The sequence below is a fragment of the Vombatus ursinus genome, unplaced genomic scaffold, assembly GCF_900497805.2.
Source record: "Vombatus ursinus unplaced genomic scaffold, bare-nosed wombat genome assembly UNPS02014812.1, whole genome shotgun sequence".
Classification (NCBI taxonomy): domain Eukaryota; kingdom Metazoa; phylum Chordata; class Mammalia; order Diprotodontia; family Vombatidae; genus Vombatus; species Vombatus ursinus.
In genome coordinates, this window is record NW_020954590.1 from 26,162,928 (window position 1) to 26,168,586 (window position 5,659).

At 34.2% G+C, this 5,659-nt stretch overlaps 1 pseudogene; it reads left to right on the top strand.

Moving 5' to 3' along the window:
* The first annotated feature begins 1,237 nt into the window (after positions 1–1,237).
* On the top strand, positions 1,238–1,942 carry LOC114053865 (annotated as a pseudogene).
* Positions 1,943–5,659: the final 3,717 nt, after the last annotated feature.

Consider the following 5,659-nt stretch of genomic DNA (forward strand, 5'->3'; position numbering starts at 1 on the left):
TTTAGAATCATCTGTGTTTGTTCCATCAGATTTGTTAATTGAGAGAACCCCAACCCTCTTGTGCTAAATTTTCCTATTGGACCCAATGGCTTGAGAGTCTTTCAAATTCTTCTCAGATATATATATATTTTTTTTATTCTGCTCTACAACATCTATGGTGTGTATGACATTTGTCTATATAACTCTGGACAAGTTACTTAACCTCTCAATGCTTTAGGCAACACAGTTCTGTGTTTTTTCCCTGGCTGTCTCCCATGTCTGAAAGGTTCTTCTTCCTCAACTATGGCTCCTGGTTTTCTTCAAGACTCAGCTCAAGTCCCACCTTCTAAGCAAGGGACCTTTCCCATGTACCTAACCCCAGCTCCTATCCCAGTTCCTTCTGTCTGATATGGCTTCCCTTTTATACTTTATATGCTCACAGTTGTTTGCATGTCTTCTGACCCATTAGAATGTGAGCTTCTCGAGGGCAGAAACTGGGTATTTATCTTTCTTTGTATCAATAATGCTTAGCCAGCTCTTTTCTGGTGTCAACGAATTGGAAATTGAGGGGATGCCCATCAACTGGGGAATGACTGGACAAGTTAAGGTATATGATTGTGATAAAATACTATTGTGCTATAAGAAATGATGAGCAGGATGCTTTCAGAAAAACTTGGAAGTGAAATGAGTAGAACCAGGTGAACATTGTACACAGTAACAACAATATTATATGATGATCAGCTGTGAATGATTTAGCTATTCTCAGCAATACAATGATTCAAGACAACTCTGAAGGACTTAGGATGAAAAATGCTGTCCATCCCCAGAGAAAGAACTGATGGAGTCTGAATACAGATTGAAGCATACTTTTTACTTTTTTATTTTTCTTGGGGGTTTTTTGTCTATGTTTTCTTTTACAACATGACTAATATGGAAATATGTTTTGTATGACTACATAGGTATAACCTATATCAAAGTGTTTACCTTCTCAATGAGGGGAGCAGGGAGGGAGGGAGAGTATTTGCATCTCAAAAATTTAAAAACAAATGTTAAAAATTGTTTTTACATGTAATTAGGGGAAAATAAAATACTAAATATTTTAAATAGTGCTTAGCACAGTGTCTGGCTCATAATAAGCACTTAATAAATGTTTGTTGATGATGATAAGAAATTGCAGAGAAGATGACAACCTGAATAACAGAGGAAATTTCCTCACCTGGAAGTACCCACAACTGATGAAATCACAGAGAAGTCAAAGATGGTAATAGACAAGACATTACAAACATGGAATCATATTGAAGGAAGATCTGCAGTCATCAAAAATATAAAACAAAATGCTCACATAATTCAATAGTCCCGTCAGAGAGAGAAATATATATTTGTCATAATAAACAAGATAGATATCTACCAACTTAAAACTTCATCCATTAGTGGTACCATCGTCAATGGAAAGAGAATTTCTTCTGTTTCATTTATTTCTGATTTCACACTTGCTGTGGTTGTAGATTAAGAAGTTGTAAAGTTGTTTGACCGTGATTCACTAAAATTGGTCTGTGAATTTAAGACTCATAAAAACAGAATAAAAGACATATTCATCTTTGAAGTACCAGAGCATCATATTGTTACAGCATCAAGTGAAAGTTTCATCAAAATGTGGAGGCATAATCAAAATAAGAAGACTCCCCCATCTTTACTATATGAAGTAAATACTAAAGTCAGTCTCGTATGCCTTAGAGTGTGGCATAGAGTTATGATGCCAAAGATTAATTTTCCACATCCATAGCATCTTCTCCTATAAACAAAGAAAAATGAAGAGTCCAAAAAAAGAGGGAAAAAAAAAGCCTGATGTTTCAGTAGGAAAACAACAACAATCCAAGAAACTGGGCTGAGTGAGGATAGTTAAAAACTAACAAAAACAGAAAGCCCAATTTCAGCCAAGAAAAGAACATTGAAAGTATGCTAGAAAAGAATACAAATCACTGAATAAATCTTTGAAAATTCAAGAAAATCTTTATAATGGAATAATCAGTCTTCAATTTTACCTAATTATTTTCGTTTGTTTGTTTTAGTAAAAGTAACGAATTTCTATATCTGAGAAATTCATATGGAAGATATATAAAGGCTTCAAATATGCTAGAGGTCTCAGTGTGTTAAGTGTATATCATATAGCAACATAAAACATGTAACATATTTTTTATATACAAAGTAAATAATGTTTAAATTTACTATCTTTTCAGGAGCCTTAATCACATTTTTTTCAAGTTCAAACGTAAAATGAATAGAGATAGAGATTAGTATGCAAGATGAGAGGCTGGTGGGGGAGGGGGATCAACTCAGAGAAAAAAATATCAATTGCTTTTATTTCAGAAAGAAAACACAGCATGAAGGTGGTTCTTGTTACTGTTGTTCAAGTTCTTAGTTCCAATATCAAGAGATATACTTAAATATTTTCATTAAAATAAAACTTTAAAATTTTTACTTATGTTTACATTTAGGGAAGTTTAAAGCTATCACCATTATTTTCTAACTCATTAAGCACTTGGGGATGCCAGTAAAGTAATTGATTATTCCAAGAGTGTCAGAGGAAAATAGTAGAACAAATAAGGAAATTATGACAAAGGTACTGGTACTAATCTTCAAGCTATTCTATTCTCAACAGTGGAAACTGAAAAAGTTTATAAATGATATAGGAAAAGGTAACATTTAAAGTGTTGTTTTCATCCCATCTTCCAAGAATGAAAACAAATCTTAGCTGACATGTGACTCAGTATTCTCAACAAAGAAGTGACCCAATACCCAAGTTTCTCATTTCAATAAGGTTCTCTCCTAACCAAATTTCTGGCTGTTTTGAAATAGCCAAGCAATAAGAAAGCTGCATGTTTAATGCAGCTGTACAGATAGTCAAAAAACTTGAAGACTTGTAAAGATGAACATGGAAACAGCAAGGAAAATTTATTTTATTTTTAGCATGATGGACAAAATATAGGAAAAGTTTTCTGAAATGTGTTCTAACTTTTTATTTTCCACTATAAGGCAGGGTTTAAGCAATGGGGTGTTTATCTAAAAAATAGGTTTTTATATGTGAGTGCAAAAGGAAACCAAATACTTGGATTTGTGAGTAATTGGCTTACATGGAAAAAGAATAAAGATGGCAGAAATAAAGTCTGAGAAAGCTTACAACCTTTTGTGTTATCTGAAATTTCAGTCTACCCCTTCTGTAATTTCAGTACTATAATCAAAGGACTCTGCTTCTCCAAAGATGAAAGGTTATACCATACAGGATTCAATGTTAGTAAGAGTCCATAAGGTAATAGGAGTAAAAGTTTCTAGAAAAAGTTCAGCATGAGGACCAGGTTAATGCTATTGTTTGCTTAATATTACTTGCATTACTTGATTAGATACACTGTTGTTAGAAGTTTAATAAAACAATACAGTCTGCCCTTGGGTTCCATGTTGTAGAACTACCAAGTAGTTCATTGGCTATTTCAATAGATAGATCCACTAAATTGGGTCTTATGTTGATGAATGAATACTCCTTATAATTTTCCTTCATAAAGAATATAATTTTGCCTTTATATGGAGTTATAAGGAATCTAAATTATATGGAATATAATTTTGCCTTCATATGGAATTCTGCTCTATGGTGAAAATGGCTGAGGCAAGTTTCAATGTACTTCAAATGACATTTGAAAATGTGTAGGTGGTCGCATCTGCCAGTTGATTATTTTGCTTAAACTTCAAAGATGCTTAGTTAAAACAAAGTTTAAATCGTGTCTATTTATACTTCTTGGTTTTTGTTTTCCAAAGTATACTTCTATTTGAGACTTTAATGCAAAAAGTACTTTCATTTACATAGCAAGTATCTATGGGGAATAGTGGCTGAGATAGTCTATAGTGAATGGCTATATCTAAATTTATATAACATTTATTTATCATGTAGCATTTATATAGCAAGTATCTATAGTAAATGGCTGAGATAAACACCTTCCTAGCGTTTACCTCAAAATGACCTAAATGATTCTCTTGGAGAATGGGGGTGGGAGAGGGAAAACGGGGGTGTCTTTGTTTCCTCATCTGTGAAACTACATAGCTTTAAAAGTCTATAATCCTTTTCAATAACTATACTCTCATTATATATAGTCTTTATGTTCTGCAGCATAAGAAAGTTCTTGTCACTAAAGTCCTAGGGACTATGATGTTTAAATATCTGTACCAGATTCTGTTTTGTCACTGGAAATACCACTAAAGAAGGTGCATTAGAAACTGCCCTACAGCTGAATATTCTTATGTATGTGGTCTTCCTCTCTTAGAATGTAAGGGCTTGAGAACAGGAGCAGTCTTGAATTTTCTACTTGTACACTCAACACTTAGAGCAGTGCTTTCATACCTGGCACTTTATAAATGCTTTTTCATTCATTCATGACATGATTTGCTCATGAAAATGCAGAGGGATCTGTCCCATTTGAAATTATGTATTTTTTTAGGATTATGTAAATGTGAGCACGCTGACAGTTTTATATACCTATTGATGATACATTGTAAAGAGCACTGGACTGAGAAGCAAAAGGCCATGGTTCTGCCACTCACTGTGAGGCCATGAACAAGTTGCTTAACCTCTCTGTGCTTCCATTTCCTTATCTGTAGAAAGAGAAAAATATTTGCATTATCTACTTCATAGTATTGTAAGGAAAGTGAATTGCTTTGGCCACTGTATAAATCTCTGTATGTGACATTTCAAAATAAAGTTACAGTCATTTTTTAAAAGTACAGCTGTGTTAATGCTATCAAGTGAACAGTAGGGACCTTCCCATCCAATGCAGGAATCCCTTTTACATATCCCTGAGATGATAACCTAACCTTTATGCTAAGGGATGGGCACTGACTACTTTGTAAGGTAGCCCATTCTATTGCTACATCTCTGTTCCAAAGCTCTTATGTCGATGAATGAATATTCCATATACATATATATATATGATATTCCTTATGCTCTTAGTTCTGCTTTGTAAAGCAGAAGAAAATTTGAATACATTAAGAGACCTATAGTGTCATTCCCCTCAAAAACTCTTGTAATAACAGCTTCCAATTTAGAATTATATAATTTAAAACTGGAAGTGACCTTAGAGCTCTTGTCCAATCCCGTCATTTTACAGATAAGGAAACTATCCTAGTCAGAAGGGTTAAGTGACTAAGGTTTTATGGATTGGAAATAGCCATAGTGTTAGAATTGGACCAAGGTCTTCTGACAGCAAAACCAGTGTTCTGTACTCTATGTTGCAATCCTCGTCATTTATAACTTCCATTTAAATAAGTTGAAGCTCTGTCCATGGCTTGATAGAGATAAAATGAACATTAACATGAATGTAATTGGATTATATTCAGTTCAACAAGCATTCATTAAGGAACTACTATGTACCATGCACTGTGTTAGGTGCCAAGAATAGGGAAATAGAGACTGGATCTTTGATTTCATTGACCCAGAGAACTCCCAGTCATCTCCACATTAAGCCACTTATACTCTAGCCATTATCTTCATCCCCTCCCACCTGGACCTTGTATCCTTTCCCTTGTTACCCTGAGCTCAGATAAATGAGTTTTTGCTTTAACTTGCTTAGGACCAGGCCTCAATGCTACTTCCCAACCCTCTATACATTCATACTGCTTGTCCCTCCCTCCCCTTTCA